Source organism: Saccopteryx bilineata, chromosome 4 (assembly GCF_036850765.1).
Source record: "Saccopteryx bilineata isolate mSacBil1 chromosome 4, mSacBil1_pri_phased_curated, whole genome shotgun sequence".
NCBI lineage: Eukaryota > Metazoa > Chordata > Mammalia > Chiroptera > Emballonuridae > Saccopteryx > Saccopteryx bilineata.
Window position 1 is genome coordinate 296,116,703 of NC_089493.1, and position 18,389 is coordinate 296,135,091.

An 18,389-nucleotide genomic window follows, 5' to 3' on the forward strand; every position below is an offset into this window, starting at 1 on the left:
AGAGAAAACACTCCAGAGAAGTAAAAGGGCCACTGCGCTCAAGTCCACGCGTCTCCCTGGGGCTGGGAAGGGGGTTGCGCGGATGCCCAGCAGCTCAGAAAACCCCCTCCCCGGCTGTGCGACCCTGGCCACGGCATGGGCAGACGCCAGGGAGCTGGACCCGGACTGACCTGCGACGGAGGCCCGGCATCCCGGCCACCGGGAGGCAAACCGCGAGGAGTTGATGCCCGCGCAGCCACCCAGCGCGCGCGGACAGAGTCTGGGAAGCCACGGGACCCCCGCGGCTGCGCGAGAGCCTGAATGCCCCGAGCTGCTGCGACCTGACCCGGCTGAACTCACCTCACTCGGTTCCGAAGGCGGCGGGGCTAGCGGGTGCGCGATCGGGGGCACGCTCGGTTCTGCTCTGGGTGCAACGCGAGCATCTATCTCCCCGCCGCCGCCGCCACCACCGGCTCTTGTGAGCCTCGCCGGGGCCCCGCCCCCCGGGCCCGCCCCCCGGGCCCGCCCTCACCTGCCCAGGTGTGTTCTGCAAGCAGCCGAGGCTGCGCAGCGCCGCCTGCCACCTCGTGGCGGATCTGCGCCCCCGCTCGACCCTGGTGCGCCTTGCGGTGGCGCCGCGCGGTGCCTGCTGCCGCCTGGAGGCCACCCTGCGCCCTGCGTTCCCCCGGGGTCTGGGCCGCACGGTCTCCAAGCTGCTCGCAGCGCCTCCTGCCGTCTTGTGACTTCCCCAGCGCCGGCCGCTCGGGTCCAGCTGTCTGTCCAGCCGCCACGGCACCGGGAGAAACTCCAAGCTGTCTTAGCGCAGGACTTCTACTGACCTGGAGCGCGAGGCGACCCCCGTGCTACCTGAGTCCAGCTGCTGGCGGCAGGGCTTGTCCAGCCCCCTCCCCAGGGCTCATCCTTTGAGCTCGTCAGCGGCCCTTTTTCTAGGGACGCCGCAGGTACTTACAAGAAAGGAGCTTAGACCATTGCACCTGGGAGGGGGACCATGGACACATCTCCGTCTGGGTCCCTTTGAGTAGAGAACAAGCGGGAGAGAGGCTTCTCAGACTTACCTGTGCCTACCTGTGGATCATGTAAAAACGCGGAGTCTAACTTAGTGGGCGTGGGGCTTGGAAATCCGCATTTCTGACTTCCTGGGTGATGCTTTGTTGCTGGTTGGAGGACCACACTTTTGAGTAAGAAGGGCTACTTGCTCAAGGGAGTGGAAACTGGTTCAGAATTTTGGAAAGCAATTTAAAGAAAACCCCATTAAAAAAAAAAAACACCTCAACTGTTTGTTCTAACAATACGTGCACATTGTAAAAAAAAACTCGGATGATAAAGAGAAAATGGAAGTCTTTCTGTAAGTGGTGGCCCCCAGTGAATGAGCACTATTAACAATTGGTTATTATTTATATATTCATATGTGTAATAGGGTTATAAAATACATACTGTTGTTTAAGTTTGTTTTCATGACAATGCACTACACAGTAATATTCTCGTTGTAAATGAGCAAAGCCAGCCTGACCTGACTGGTGGTGGTGACCTAGGCTGCTGAGGCCCCAGTCTGGAAACCCAGAGGTGGCTGGTTTGAGCACAGATTCACCAGCTTGAGCCCAGGGTCGCCAGCTTGAGCACTGGATCATTGACATGCATGACTCCATGGTCACTGGCTTGAGCCCAAGGTCCCTGGCTTGAGCAGGGGGGGGCCACTGGTTCAGCTGGAGCCCCCCCCCCACCTCCTCATCAAGGCACACCTGAGAAAGCAATCAATGAACCACTCAAGGTGCCACAACCACTCTGTTTCTTTTCTATTTTTGTTCTGTTAGAGAAGATGCCTTATATATTTTGGTGCTCTCTGATTCCATGCACATATATTAAAAAGTATTGTCTTCTTGATGCAATGTCCCCTTTATCATTATGAAACGTCCATCTTTGTCTCTTCTCACCTGTGTCGTCTTGAAGTCCTCACTGTCAGATATGAGCATGGCTACGCCTGCTCTTTCTTTGGGAATGATGTGCTCAGAAAATCGTTTTCTGATTCTGCACTTTGAGTCTACTGTTGTCCTTGCAGCCTAGATGTGTCTCTTGAAGGCAGCGTATGGTTGGGTCTTGCTCTTTGGTTCAATCCGCTACTCTGTGCCTCTTGATGGGTAAGTTCAGTCCACTAACATTTAGGGTAATTATTGACGCTTGAGGATTTCCTATAGCCATTTTATGTTTTGTTTTCTGGTTAGCTCTGGGTCTCCTTTGCTTCTTCTCCTTTATGTTTTCTTTAGTTGTTTCTGTTTTGTGGTATTCCATACTCTCACCCGCCTTCTCCCTCTCTCCTTCTCTTTCTCAGCTGTGTGTTTCACTATTGGTTTTTTCATGGGTGGTTACCATTAGATTATTTGAAAACATTGTCGTACGAACAAGAGTCCTTTGTCTCATGAGTGCTTCTGCACTCCACCCTCCTTTGCTACTGCGGATTTTATCCTCTCTCCTTTTATGTTATTGTTGTCACAGATTATCCTTGTTTATATTGTAAACTTGCTGGAGCTTTTCCTTCTAGTTTTGATTTGTTTTGTTCTTTGTGTCTTTGTGTCAAATAGCCTCCTTAAGTATTTCCTGCAGTGGGAGTGTTCTGGTAATAAAGTCTCTCAGCTTCTGCATGTCTGTGAAAGTTTTTATTTCTCCTTCATATTTGACAGATAATTTTGATGAATAGAGAGTTCTTGGCTTGTAATTCCTCTCTTTCAGTACTTTGAATATTTGGGTCCACTCTCTCCCGGCTTGTAGAATTTCTGCTGAGAAGTCTGTTAATAACCTAATGGGCTTTTCTTTATATGTTACGGTCTCCTTTTCTCTAGCTGCCTTGAGGAGTCTTTCCCTGTCATTGATTTTTGATATTTTTATTACACTGTGCCTTGCAGAAGGCCTATTTGGGTTGAGGTAGCTAGGCATTCTGTTTGCTTCTTGGATTTGAGGATCTAATTCTTTCTCTAGACCTGGGAAGTTCTCATCCATTATTTGTTTGAATAGGTTCTCCATTCCCTTCTCCCTCTCTTTTTCTTCTGATATTCCCCTTATTCTTATATTGCTCTTTCTGATGGAGTCAGACAAATCTTGTAGAGCTCTACCAGTTTTTTTAAGTTTTTTAAATTTTATTTATTTATTTATTTATTACAGAGACAGAGGGTGAGTCAGAGAAAGGGATAGACAGGGACAGACAGACAGGAATGGAGAGAGATGAGAAGCATCAATCATTAGTTCTTCATTGCGCGTTGCAACACCTTAGTTGTTCATTGATTGCTTTCTCATATGTGCCTTGACTGCGGGCCTTCAGCAGACTGAGTAACCCCTTCCTGGAGCCAGCAACCTTGGGTTCAAGCTGGTGGGCTTTTCCTCAAACCAGATGAGCCTGCACTCAAGCTGGCTACCTCGGGTCTTGAACCCGGGTCCTCTGCATCCCAGTCCGACGCTCTATCCACTGCGCCACCGCCTGGTCAGGCTCTACCAGTTTTTAAAATTCATGAGTCTCTCTCCTCTTCTCTCTCTTCTTCTCTAGCTGCCTGTCTTTGAGGTAACTGATTCTCTCCTCTATCTTGCCTGTTCTATTAGCTAAACTTGTTAATTCGTTTTTAAATTCATGTAGTGAGTTCTTCCTCTCTGTTTTTAAGTTTCCATCTCCTTCTTGAAGTCCTTGTTTTGTTCATTAATTTGTTTTCTGAGCTCATTAAATTGCTGATCTGTGTTTTCTTGCACCTCATTGAGTATTTTCAGAACTTCAATTTTGAATTTACTAATCATTTAACTCCAAGGTTTCTATGTGATTTAAAATGCTTTCTGGAGATTTCTTTCTTTCTTTCTTTCTTTCTTTCTTTTTTTTTTTTTTTTTCATTTCTTACTGAACTGTGTCGCTTTCTTGGATAGCCATGATATTAGTTTTCTTCTGTCATGGTGCCATTTGAGAGTTAGGAAATGTTGCACTTCCGAGAGGTTTTTCTGGGGGTTTTTTGGTTTTGTTTTGTTTTGCAGTAGGTGGTGCTAGATTACAAGTCTCGGCTCGGTGAAATTCCCTGGCTGACCTCTGCTGAGATGTTGCTGTCACGATGATGGGTGTGGCTTGTTGGGAGGGCTTTGCGGCTTTGGCAATGGTGGTCTCAGGCCTCCGGGTGCTCCTCCCCACATCTCAGCAGACCAGGGCCCAGACACAGAGCACCTCCATTCTTCAGGGGAAAGAGTGGCCCTGTCGCTGTGGGGTATGTCTCTGTCACTCTCTGTACACCACGAGGGGAGGGAGGCGGGATCTGGAAGGGTCAGGGGTCACACTCTGTTTGTCTCCATCCTGAGTAAGGTCTACAGGCAGACTGCAGGAAGACTGGTGGTGACACCTCGCTCTGCCGTACTCGGGTTTAGTATCTCTGCAAGTGTTCCCCCCCCCCAAATCTTTCCATTCCTCCTGGGAGAAGAAGACCCAGTCACTCCAGGCGTCTCCCCTCTCTGGAGCCCCAGTGGACCAAACCCCGGAGAGTCTGTGTTTCTCTCCTCTTCAGTGTGTCTTACCTCCCTCCCCCTTCTCCACCCTTCCCACCTTTAGTCGATGTGATGCGTGGATATTCCTAGGCGAGCCCGCGAGCCCAGCTGGGGTTCCTTCGCTGCGTGATAGCCGTTCAGTTTGTGGCTATTTCAGGGGGAGAGATCAGGGGTACCTCTCATGCCGCCATCAGTCTGATGTCATCCTCAAAGAAAACCTCACGAATGATTTCCCCCATGTGTCTGTCTTCTCTTGCTGGAAACCGGCATTCTGTGGTCAGCATCGTGGACAGCAGCCACGGAGGCCTTTTGACCGTTCTCCCTTTTACGAAGGAGGTCTCGTTATAACAGGATGCTCCTGTCCCGCAAAATGCCACGTGCAGCTCGGAGATGGATACACAGAAAAGGACAGAGTAGCGACAGTGACCTCCAACAGCCAGGTTCTTCCGTGGGCACAGAGGAGAGAGGTCACCGTCTGGTTGCCTTTGGAGCTAGAAACGTATAGTTGACGCTTGCGGCATTTGCACTGGCAGTGGTTACGTCTCATGAAGTCGGCACAAGCGCTGGGTTCGTGAATACCGAACCATGGCTCCAAGGCGAAGTACGAACCCGGGTTCCTGCGTGCCTCTGGTTACAACACATTCACCAAACGATCAATGCATAACTTAAAAAAATATATAAAAAATACGTTCCTGTTTAAAGACACCTTACTTAACACACACACACACACACACACACACACACACACACTATTGGTTTATCAACATTGAAACTCCCAGCCAACCGCACTGTAACTCACACCTGAATGAAGCTTACCTAACACACATACTTCCTCCGGAAGACACATCATCACCCGTCATGACCCCTCTGTTTAAAATCGCAGCCGTGAGAGAAATTTCCCGTTCTCCTCTCCTGCTTTATTCTTTTATGACACTAAAATCTCAACGCTGTGCATGTCGCCGGTGTCTGGCCTGTCTATTCCCATCAGAACGTAATGTAGGCCTTTTCGCCTGTTTAGTTCATTGCGTTATCCCCTCTGGGCAGGGAGAACCAGCGCCTGGCACACAAAAGGGGCACAGGGTGTATTTTATGAATCAATGAGTGAGCGCAAGAACAGAGTGGGTTCCAGCGGGGGTTACGGCTGGCTCCCCTTGGCTCTGGAAGGCTATGCCCAGGGAGAAGTGGGGTGTCTCACACAAGGGAAATGCCCCACTCACTGCAGCCTGGAGGGTTGAATGGACTACGGAGGGACAGTGATAGTACAAGTTTTGCACTCCAAAGGGGCTCGAACTTGCTTTTAAATGGTTCACGGAAGCCCAGCTCCATGGGTGGGTGACCTGCAGAGTTGTACGAGGCCCTGCATTTAGGAGGAGGGTCTTGTGCTCTGTTGAATGCTCTGCTGTCCTCGTCTTGAAAGTTTTTATTTATGCAGTTTTAGAGGGAGAGGAGAGAGATAGAAGCAGGAAGCATCAAAGCATCAACTCCCCTATGTGCCTTGACCTAGGCAAGCCCAGGGTTTTGAACCGGCGACCTCAGCGTTCCAGGAGATGCTTTATCCACTGCGCTACCACAGGTCAGGCTTGAAATTGTTAATAATGTATGAACAAGGGTCTCTGCATTTTCATCTTTACTGGGCCCCACAAATTCAGTAACTCACCCTCGAGATGCAGAACTGGTTACACCGTCTCCTTGGATTTGTGGATGTTGTGGGTGATAAAGGTGGCACGCGGCTGCATTGCGGGTGTCGTGGGCGATAAAGGAGGCACACGGCTGCATTGTGAGCGTCGTGGGCGATAAAGGTGGCACACGGCTGCATTGCGGGCGTCAGGGGTGATAAAGGTGGCACGCGGCTGCATTGCGGGCGTCGTGGGTGATAAAGGTGGCACACGGCTGCAGCTAACATTAACGGCACCCAGCCGGACTTGGAGCTCTCCAAACAGGAGAGGAGCCGGTCTTACGTTTTTTTTGTTTGTTTGTTTTTTGGTTTTTGGGGGTTTTTTTTTGTATTTTTCTGAAGCTGGAAACGGGGAGAGACAGTCAGACAGACTCCTGCATGCGCCCGACCGGGATCCACCCGGCACGCCCACCAGGGGCGACGCTCTGCCCACCAGGGGGTGATGCTCTGCCCCTCCGGGGCGTCACTCTGCTGCAACCAGAGCCACTCAAGCACCTGGGGCAGAGGCCAAGGAGCCATCCCCAGCGCCCGGGCCATCTTTGCTCCAATGGAGCCTTGGCTGCGGGAGGGGAAGAGAGAGACAGAGAGGAAGGAGAGGGGGAGGGGCGGAGAAGCAGATGGGCGCCTCTCCTGTGTGCCCTGGCCGGGAATCGAGCCCGGGACTTCCGCACGCCAGGCCGACGCTCTACCTCTGAGCCAACCAGCCAGGGCCGGTCTTATGTTTTTAAAAGCCAGTTGATACTCCTGAAGAAGTATTAAAAATATTTTTTGTGTGTGGTTCTAATGCTGCTTGCAAGATAGTGGTGAAATCGTCTCATCAAACTGAAACGAATAACCCATAGTTTCTCTCTGCAAATATTTGATACTCACACTCCTCCATCCTGCTAACATCTTCACATGATTTCCAGCTTTTGACACGTCTTGACATCCCTGCCGGCTTCTTCATTATTCACTCGAAAGCATCGCCTCCCTCTTCTCTAGTTCCTCTGCTTCCCAGGGAAGAAGCTCAGAATGCCATTTCCGGGATTACTCTCTTTAGGGTTGGCCCGGGCAAGGTCCTCGGGAAGGATTTGCAGGATAAAAGAGACATTACTTCTCTGGCAGCAGCTGTGGGCGGACGTCAGCAGACCTGAAGTTCTCATGAGCTTCCAGGCTGTGATCAGTCGGTGCCATTAGTGCTGCAGGTCACTGAGATGGTAGTGGGTCCCCCACCCCACCCAGAGTCCTCGAACAGAACTGGGATTAGGGGGAGGGGAGTATAAGTGTTAAGTGCAGGGTCAGATTCTTTTTCCATTGAAATAAATTTTTGTCTTTTTTGTTCATTATGGATTTTTTTTTTCTGAAGTTAGAAGCAGGGAGGCAGAGAGACTGACTCCCACATGCGCCTGACCGGGATCCACCTGGCATGCCCACCAGGGGGCGATGCTCTGCCCATCTGGGGCATCACTTTGTTGCAACCGGAGCCATTCTAGCGCCTGAGGCAGAGGCCATGGAGCCATCCTCAGCGCCTGGGCCAACTTTGCTTCAATGGAGCCTTGGCTGTGGGAGGAGAAGAGAGAGAGAGAGAAAGGAGAGGAGGAAGGGTGGAGAAGCAGATGGACTTTTCTCCTGTGTGCCCCGGCCAGGAATCGAACCCGGGAGTTCTGCACATCGGGCTGACGCTCTACCACTGAGCCAACCTACCAGGGCCCATAAACTTTTTAATGTTGGAATAATTTTAGATTTGCAGAAGAGTTGTAAAGATACCACGGAGTTCCTGTGTAACCTTCACCCAGTTGTTACCATCTCGCACAGCTGTGGCACGTTTGTTAAAACTAGGAAACTAACATTGGTGTAACACAGTTGATGTCCTGGTTTTATTTGTATTTTATCAGATTTTCTACTACTATCTTTTTATGTGCCAGGATCCAATCCTGGATGTCACACTGCATGTAGTCGTCACATCTTCTTGGTCTCCTCTGGTCTGTGACAGTTTCTTAGTCTTCCTTTAATTATTCAGATGGTGGCAGTTTTGAAGGGTACTGGCCAGTCACTTTGTAGACTGTCCCTATATTTGGGTTGACACGGCGTTTTTCTTATAATTAAACTGAGGTCACGGTTTTTGCAAAGAATAACGTAGAGGTGACGTGCCCTTCTCATCACATAGCGTTAGGATTGTGTTAGGGTCCTGATGCCACAAGGAGGGGACTGCACCACTCAAGAAAGATGGCGACTGCGGTATTGGAGAATGACTCAGCACAGGGGTTCCGGTGGCTGTCCCCCACCAGGTCTCTCCCCGGCCCACCAGCTTCACACGCTCCTCACGTGACTCTAGTTCTCTCAGCGCTCCCTCTCCGGAGCCCCAGGTAAGTGGCTGTGAAGGAGATTTTCTGTGCTGGCCCTTTAAGGTGGTACCTGGAGCTACGAGAGCTCCTGTCTCTTTCTTGCAGAACAGAATCCTCACCTCTTCTTACCGCCAAACGCTAGGTGGGCACCTCTTCTAGGCTCTGGTGCTCTAGGCTGGGGCTCCTGCTCTGGGGTTTAGGACCCACACCTCTCAGGGAAAAACTCCCCGCAGCTGAGATGTCCCTCCGGACCCTTGGCCACCACTCACTCACTCCTGGGGGCAGCCCTTTCCGCGTCCTCATCCTTCCTACCAGTCTCTGTGTGGCTTCGCTGTGACTCCTTGGTTCTAGACTCCTCTTCATTTAGTCCTAAGTTGGTTTTTCAGGAAGACTGTTCTTAGATGTAGCTATAACTCCCGTTTGTCCCGGGAGGAGGTGAGTGAAACATCTGTGTGCCCACCCTGCCGCCATCTTGGATTGGGATGAACATTTACATGGCGGGTGGAGTAAAGCAGATTGCTCTCCCCAAACGGGCGGACCTCACCCATGACAGCTGAAGGACCACGTGGAACAAGAAGGTTGACCCTCTCCTGAACCCCCCCCTGCCTGGCCACAGGAGCTGGGCCATCGTCTTTTCCTGACATTCCGTCTCAAACCGAAACATCAGTTTTTCCTGGGTGTTCAGTCTGCAGCCTTCGGGCGAGGCTCCACCTCCGGCTCTCCTGGGTCTCTAGCTTGCTGCTGCAGCTCTCCTGGGTCTCTAGCTTGCTGCTGCAGCTCTCCTGGGTCTCTAGCTTGCTGCTGCAGCTCTTAGGACTTGTCAGCTTCCAGGGTCATCGTGTGAGTCAGTTCCTCCTGATAAATCTCTCTCTGTGCAGACACACACACACACACACACACACACTCTGCTGGTGCTGATTCCTGTAGAGCAGGGGTCCCCAAACTTTTTACACAGGGGGCCAGTTCACTGTCCCTCAGGCCGTTGGAGGGCCAGACTATAAAAAAAACTATGAACAAATCCCTATGCACACTGCACAGATCTTATTTTAAAGTAAAAAAAAAAACAAAACAAAACGGGAACAAATACAATATTTAAAATAAAGAACAAGTAAATTTAAATCAACCAACTGACCAGTATTTCAATGGGAACTATGCTCCTCTCACTGACCACCAATGAAAGAGGTGCCCCTTCCGGAAGTGCGGCGGGGGCCGGATAAATGGCCTCAGGGGGCCGCATGTGGCCCACGGGCCGTAGTTTGGGGACCCCTGCTGTGGAGCCCTAACACAGGGTCACAATGTCAACATGCCACTGGGTGATGCTCACCTTGGCCCCTTGCTGTAGGTGGTGTCTGCTGGGTCTTTCCACTGTAAAGTGACCATCTGTCTCTTTCCACACTTTGTTCTTTGGAAGTGTGTCTCTAAGTGTAGAGCCCATACCCCAAGGGATAAATGTATCTTAGAGGCAAGCTTCATTTCCCTGCCTGCAAGTAGGAACTCAGGGTAGCTATACATAGAAGCCACATGTAAACATGAATAGAGGAAAACAAAAAATGTAAATCAGATCTATCCGGGTCTGTGTTTGGTGAGCTAACTGCAGGTAAGAAATTGCCCTACGGCTTCACGGGTTGAAACAACACCGCTGTTTATTTGCCATCAGAGTGGGGCTCAGCAGGAAAGGCTGTCTCTGCTGTGCGGTCTTGGGGCGCACGAGGGCCAGGGACCCACTTCCAGGACTGTCCCTTCACAGGGCAGGCCAGTTGGTGCTGGCTGTCAACTCGAGCTTAGCCAGGACGTAAGGCTCAGGACCTCAGGCTTGGTTCATTTCCAAGGGACTCTCAGAGTGGCCTGGGCTTTGTCCCAGCGAGATGGCTGGGTGCCAAGGGTGAGTGAGCAACCTGAGAGAGAGCGAGCCCAGAGGAAGGTACGTTGCCTCTTACGATCTGGCACCTGGTGTCACGTCTGCTGAACCCTTTCGGTCCAGGCAGCCCTGAAAGTCACCAGGTTTCTGAGGGAAGGGCAGAGCGTTGCCCTCCTGGTGGAGACGGAGCGGCACGGTCCTCCCAGAGCACGGGGAACGCCAGCCGTGCACGACCCCGGTAGGGTTCCCGCCGGAGGCTCCGGGCTGGACGCCCGCCCACTGTGCTTCGAGAGAGAAGTTGAGAGACGAGCAGGTGGTGGGGAGCTCGACAAAACACAGCGGACTTTAAAAAAGGAAACGGACGAAAAGAGACGCGCTCCTCTTACCACCATGTCTGCGTTTGCGGAGCCACCTCGCCCTCGACGTTCCGGAACGTTCCACGTCCCTGGGTCGTTCCAGACCCTTTTCTTTCCTGCAGGTCCCCTTGCCCCCTTCTTGGCCTAGAAGAATCAGTTTCACTGTTCTAGCCCCAGTTCCCTGCTCCAAGGCAAGAACAGTGTCTCGTTTAATTTAGCCTTTAATTGATGCCGTGTGTTGTCATCTCTCTGAGACCCCTGTGGCTTTCCAAGTTCACCCCCGCCCCGGTTTGCATTCCTGAAGCGTAGGAACCACACGTTATTTATAACTCCCCCCCCCCCCATTTTTATCTTTGCTTTTAATACCCACCTCCACCCTATATAGTTCCTGTCCGGCCAACTCCTATGCATCCTTAAAAACCCAGATTTACTAACGCTTTCTAAGTGAAGCGCTTGCTATCTCCTCCCAACTGAGGGATTAACTTCAGACCCTCGCCGGATGGCTCTATGGCGACGCCCACCCAGGTTGTTGCGGTTGTAATTCCTTAGATGCCACGCCAGCCTCTGAAGGCAGGGACTAGGTTCCATCATCCTTGGCTTAGACCTGTTGCCCCGGAAACAGACCCTAAGATGAGAATTCATGTATGAGCGATGTATGAAGGAAGAGCTCTTAGCAGACACTCTAAAGAAGGGGTGAGCAGAGCCAGGCCACAGGACAAGAAGCAGCTGAGCAAGGACGGAATTTGGGGCAAGGTCCCGGAAGGCGTACCTTTAGCCCAACCCCGCAGTGATCTCTGGAATGTAAGTTATGCGTCAGAATGTGTTATGACTGGAGGCAGACGAGCTGGGTTTCTGTACTCCTGCACCCGACGGTCACCGCTGGAAAACCTCCCCACCCCCACTGCTGGAAAACCTCCCCACCCCCGGGAGACAGAAATCCCAGACACTTCCAGCCCCGTGAGTGTGCAGATGAGGCCCTGCCCGCAGCCCAAGGCAGTCACCAGAAGACAGTCACAAGGGGCAGCCATTTGAAGCAAAGCACATAGGATTTGGATTGGGTACTCATGGTGTCACCCAGCACTCTGGAGTGGAGTGAGTATCCGTGATAAGAAGAAGCGACTGGTGGATAGGGGAGGCCATCATCGTTCACTGGTGATCACAGAGTCAGTCACAGATTAAGGAATGTACACTGGTCACAAACATTAGGGGACCAGGGGACGTGCAGCTACTCTGGTACCTTCAGCCTTTTGTATAAATGCATTTCCACCAGTGAAATAAAAGCTGGTTTTGCATCTCATTTGCACCATCGAACAGCGTTCTTTGACTTGTCGTTTGCTTTTCTGATGTTCTTGTTTCATAAAAAAAAAAAAAAAATCAAATGCTTCTTTTCTTTTATCGCTTCATAGTCGTTTTGAGATATCCCCTAATATTTTTTTTTTTTTTTTGTGAGCAGTCTATTTAACTCATTTCCAAGGCCCTGAGCTGAAAAAGAAAATGGAATCTCAAGGTAATTCTTGGTAAGATGTTGCTCGTGCACCGGAAAGCCAGGACAATTTTCTAGCCAAAAAAAAAATGACTCGAGTTAATCTCAGAAGAGAAAGAAAACTCAGAGTGATACTAAGGGGGGAGGGGGGAGTCACAAAACATTTCAAGAGATGGCCTTCTCTACCAGTTCCGGAGATTATAATGGTGTGAACTCCTAGAACTTGGAAAACACGCTTAAATTGTTCCAGAAGAGCCGCGAGACGACAGAACCCTTCGAAGTGGTCTTTAAAAAGCTGGTGGAACTGAAACATGACGAGGCCAGCGGGCGCACACGTAGACTGTGACCTGGCTTTGGTACAAAATAGGTGTACATTTTTGTATGATATGTTAGCAAGTACATAAAGTAATACTTTTTTTATTATTATTAAGTGAGGAGCGGGAAGGCAGAGAGACAGACTTCCACATGCGCCCCGACCTGGGATCCACCTGGCAAACCCCCTACCAGTCGATGCTCTGCCCATCTGGGGCTGCTGCTCCGTTGCTCTGCAACTAAGCTATTTTAGCACCTGAGGTGAAGGCCATGGAGCCGTCCGTCCTCAGTGCCTGGGGCAAACTTGCTTGAACCATTTGAGCCATGGCTGTGGGAGGAGAAGAGAGAAAGAGAGAGAGAAGAGTGGGGGGAGGGATGGAGAAGCAGATGGTTGTTTCTCCTGTGTGCCCTGACCGGGAACCGAACTTGGGACTTCCACATGCTGGGCCAACACTCTACCACTGAACCAACCGACCAGGGCCAAAAAACCATACATTTCATGCTACCATTATGACACACACCACATGAATAGGTTGCAGTAGGTATTTTTCATTTTTGGCTGCCCAGCATTAGATATAATCTTTTTTTTTTTTTTTTTTTTGTATTTTTCTGAAGTTGGAAACGGGGAGGCAGTCAGACAGACTCCTGCATGCGCCCGACTGGGATCCACCCGGCACGCCCACCAGGGGGCGATGCTCTGCCCATCTGGGGTGTTGCTCTGTTGCAACCAGAGCCATTCTAGCGCCTGAGGCAGAGGCCACGGAGCCATCCTCAGTGCCCGGGCCAACTTTGCTCCAATGGAGCCTTGGCTGTGGGAGGGGAAGAGAGAGACAGAGAGGAAGGAGAGGGGGAGGGGTGGAGAAGCAGATGGGCGCTTCTCCTGTGTGCCCTGGCTGGGAATCGAACCCGGGACTCCTGCACGCCAGGCCGACGCTCTACCACTGAGCCAACTGGCCAGGGCTTCTTTTTTTTTTTTTTTTTTTTGAGGGAATCTCAAGATAGATGGGAGGCCCTCTGTGTCCTCACGATGGAAATTGTAAGAGATATGGTCCCTTCCCTTCCTCCCAGCAGCTAGTGATGGGACCTAGGGTCCAGCCTGACCAATTAACTACTCCCTCTTTGAGCTTAGCAAGAGTTCAGAACAATCAGAAAAAAATTCAAGATTGTTCACAGTGACTATTCAAAACGAAGAGCCCAGCAGCGCGGCTGCCACTGTCCCATGGTGGGGCCCGGGTGATGGCGGCAGCCCATGTCCAGTCTCACTGATGTGTCCACGGTGACATCTTAAGCACCATTTTCGGGAGTGGGGGCCTGGCTCTGGACTACTTCCTTGTTTTTCCAAGTCAATCCTGAAGTTTTTCGGACAGTTCTATGGGCTGCTGGATACCCCCCACCCCCAGATAAACTTGTTTTCTCTTCAATTACTTAAAAAAGGAGGTCACGTTTTTAGCTACCAAGAACCTATGATGGGCACACAGATCAGAGGGACAGAGTAGCCCACGCTTCTCTCTGCTGCAGCCCATGTGACACCATTCAAGGTCCGTTTCTGATCATCACCCGTTCTGAGGTAAGAATAAATGGAGCCCACTTTGATGCAATGAATAATGTATGTCCGAAACCAAAAGCCGGCATCATGCTTAATGGTGAAGCCCTTGGAAGCATCGCAATTAATGTCAGGAACAATGCAAGCTTCCCACTCTCGTTACTATTACTTAACTGAATTCTGGAAGGGCCATTACATGAGAGAGAGAGAGAGAGAGAGAGAGAGAGAGATGAGATACAATATTGTCAAGGAAGAAGCCCGGGAATTCTCTCATGCACTGATATGAGTTCCTGAAAAAAACCAAGAGAACCAGCTGGACATTAGGAGACAAGACTAAAGTCCATCCGGTGACTGGTTACAACCTAACCTTGTCCTAGACACCAACAATGGAAAATATTGATATCATGGTGTAAAAATATCCCATTCACAGTAGCAAGAAGTGGGAATCAATTTATTAATGTTACACAGACCTGCGGATGGAAACTATATACCTGTGAGGGACTTTCATGAAAGACTTATGTCATTTTAAAAAATATATGATACATCTGACCTGTGGTGGCGCAGTGGATAAAGTGTCGACCTGGAAATGCTGAGGTCGCCGGTTCGAAACCCTGGGCTTGCCTGGTCAAGGCACATATGGGAGTTGATGCTTCCTGTTCTTCCCCCCTGTCTCTCTCTCTCTCTCTCTCTGTCTCTCTCCCTCTCTCTCTCCTCTCTAAAATGAATAAATAAAATAAAAATTAAAAAAAAAACAAAAAAAACTTAAAAAAATATATGATACATTTTAGTTTCAGGAAAGAGAAATAGGATGATGTCAATTTCCTCTATGTTAATTTATATAAATTGATCCCCTACCCCAAAGGATTAAATTTTTCTAAGGGAATAGCCAAGCAGTGAATAAAAACACTAGGAGGTATAGCCCCCTACCAACATTTCAATATATTCCAACTCTGTAAAATTTATCATGGAGTAGACACACACAGAAATGAGATAGGATAGGATTTTTTAAAGTCCTAAGTACATGTGAAGTTTAATATGTGATTAAAAAGATGACATTATAAAGCAGGGGAGAACGTTAGATTATTTTAAAAAATCGGTGCTGAGACAACTGGCTAACCCATGTCAGCTGGGGAAACGCCAAGATCCTTACCTCATTTCTTACACAAAAATAAGTTCCAAGTGGAGGCAACATTAAAAGTAAGAAAAAGAGCCTGAACAGTCAGTGGCTCAGTGGATAGAGTGTCAGACTAGGACACAGAGGACCCAGGTTCAAAACCCCAAGGTTGTCAACTTGAACGCAGGCTCGCTGGCTTGAAGGCCAAGGTCGCTGGCTTGAGCAAGGGGTCACTGGCTCTGCTGCAGTCCCCCGGTCAAGCCACATATGAGAAAGTAATCAATGAACAGCTAAGGTGCCGCAATGAAGAATTGATGCTTCTCATCTCTCTCTCTCTTCCTTTCTGTCTGTCCCTATCTGTCCCTCTCTCTGTCAAAAAAAAAAAAAAAAGTAAGAAAAATAAAAAATAGAAACCATAACAGTATTAAATGCAAACATAAATGAATATGGTTATTTTAGAATGGGGGAAAATTGTTTGCCTAATTATGTAAAAAAAAAATCAGAAACCTTTATGAAGAATTGAATCCATCTGAATATATTAACTAATTAACATTCTCTATTTGAGATAAACACACTATAAATTATAGAGCAAGAAATAATATAATTTATATACCAAGAACTTTTTTTAAAAAAGAACGTGCCAAAGAAAAACAAGCAAACAAGGTATGCAGGTAAGTCACACCAGTGAAAATACAAGTTGCTAATAAAAAGGGATTGCTAGTCATTTTCTTGATTGCAAACAATAGCACGTGACACTGACGGGTTTTAGCGACGAAGGAATTTATAGGAAACCTGTCGGGTTAGCTTACAGAATAAACAGCCCTGGCCGGTTGGCTCAGTGTTAGAGTGTTGGCCCGGCGTGTGGATGTCCTGGGTTCAATTCCTGGTCAGTTGACACAGGAGAGGTGCCCATCTGCTTCTCTACCTCTTTTGCTCTCACTTTTTTCTCTGTTTCTCTCTCTCCCTCTCCTGCAGCCATGGCTTAATTGGAGCGAGCTGGCTCTGGGCATTGAGGACAGCTCCATGGCCTCCATGTCAGGCGCTAAGAATAGCTCAGTTGCTGAGCAACGGAGGCACCCCAGATGGGCAGAGCATTGCCCCGTAGTGGGCATGCCGGGTGGATCCCGGTGGGGCTCATGCAGGAGTCTGTCTCTCTGCCTCCTCTCCTCAATGAATTAAAAAAAAAAAAAAAGAAAGAAAGAATAAAAAGAGCTGGAGAAACCGGATTGGACAGTAACCCAGGGAGGCAGGCACCAACCAGTAAGAACTTGTCATTAGAGAATAGCTGGACACTTGCCACCATTCCTGGCACTGCCGTCCCTGGACCCTCCCTGCCACACTGCTGAATATGGAGCTGCTAAGTTCATTAATTCCCTGTATTATCTCCAACTTAACCTTGTTCCAATACGTCCAGAGCCAAGGTCCAAGTGGGAACATTCACCTGGTCTTTCTTAGGTTACCTTCCCAGGCTCCAGCGTTCAGGAGTGGGGGGGGGGGGGTGAATACCTGCTTCCCTTCCGCCCAGTCTTCATCATGGAGCTTGATCTGTTTTGTGTGATTTGGTATTCCTCCAACCAGGAAGCCTGTTTAGATGTTGAATAACTGGAAGCCCAGCCTATGAGATTTCAACCTCACACCTACAAAATAGAAACACAGCCATATCCAATTTTGGGTTCATCAGATTTACCGGTGGGAGAAAGAGTGAGGAACTCAACATCATCTCAGGTCTGGGAAACGTGTGTGCCAGGGTCAAACCTTTCCGGAGGTCAGCTGGACAGGAGGTGTCAATGTGTGGAATGCGTATACCCTTTGACCCAAGGTGTCAGCTCAAAGATACAGTTGCTGGCCTGACCAGGTGGTGGCGCAGTGGATAGAGCGTCGGACTGGGATGCAGAAGGACCCAGGTTCGAGACCCCGAGGTCGCCAGCTTGAGTGCGGGCTCATCTGGCTTGAGCAAAGAGCTCACTGGCTTGGACCCAAGGTTGCTGGCTCCAGCAGGGGGTTACTCGGTCTGCTGAAGGCCCGCGGTCAAGGCACATGTGAGAAAGCAATCAATGAACAACTAAGAAGTTGCAACGCGCAACGAGAAACTGATAATTGATGCTTCTCATCTCTCTCCGTTCCTGTCTGTCTGTCCCTGTCTATCTCTGCCTTAAATTAAAAAAAAAAAAAAAAGATACAGTTGCTGGATAGACCAAGTGTAGATCATGATTTTCTGTTTCTTTCTTTTTTTCTCTTTTGTGACAGAGATAAAGAGACAGAGAGAGGGACAGATAGGGACAGATAGACAGGAAGGGAGAGAGATGAGTAGCATCAATTCTTTGTTGTGGCAACTTCGTTGTTCAGTGATTGCTTTCTCATATGTGCCTTGACCATGGGGCTACAGCAGGGCGAGTGACCCCTTGCTCAAGCCAGCGACCTTGGGCTCAAGCTGGTGAGCCTTGCTCAAACCAGATGAGCCTGCGCTCAAGCCGGTGACCTGGGGGGTTTCAAACCTGGGTCCTCCACGTCCCAGTCTGACGCTCTATCCACTGCGCCACCGCCTGGTCAGGCGTGATTTGCTGTTTCTCACTTGTGTTTCCCTAGCTCAGGGATAAGTAAAGGAGTGCATACAGAGAGGGATGGCGGGAGATTTCCTACAGACTGTCGTTTGGGTGTGTCTTAACCCTTTGAGTAATGAGTTTTTTTCATGCTCGCTGACCCCCCGGGAGTGAGTTTTGTGTTTTGTTTTTTCCAAAAATAAAATTAGTTCCAGTTCCAGTTTTATTAACTTAAAATTGTGTTCGTTTGATAACCAATTTATGGAAACAAGAAGAACATACATTTGCCTTTTTTTTTTTAATGTTGCCTGACACATTTTAAAAATAAATCGACCATACTCTGGATGGTCAGGAGGCACAAGGACGTCCATGAACATTCATACTCCTCCAAGGGTTACAGAATGGCCATCTGAGAGCTCCAACTAAGGATTCTTTTCCAAGGCTGTTCTGGCCAAGCTGGGGTAGGACAGCTTTGGGGCTTCATGGAGTCCAAGCCTGAGCTGGCAGATTGGGAGCCGGGTTCACACGTCCCAATAGGCAGAGCAGATGTTGTTTGGATACACTGTTGCCAGATCATCAAAATGCTGTAGGAAGGCTACCCAACTAGTTATTCAATGAGGAGTTAGATGAGCCCTGCTTCTGTGTTGCAGCCTGTCCTTTAGGGGAGGTGACGGATTATAAACT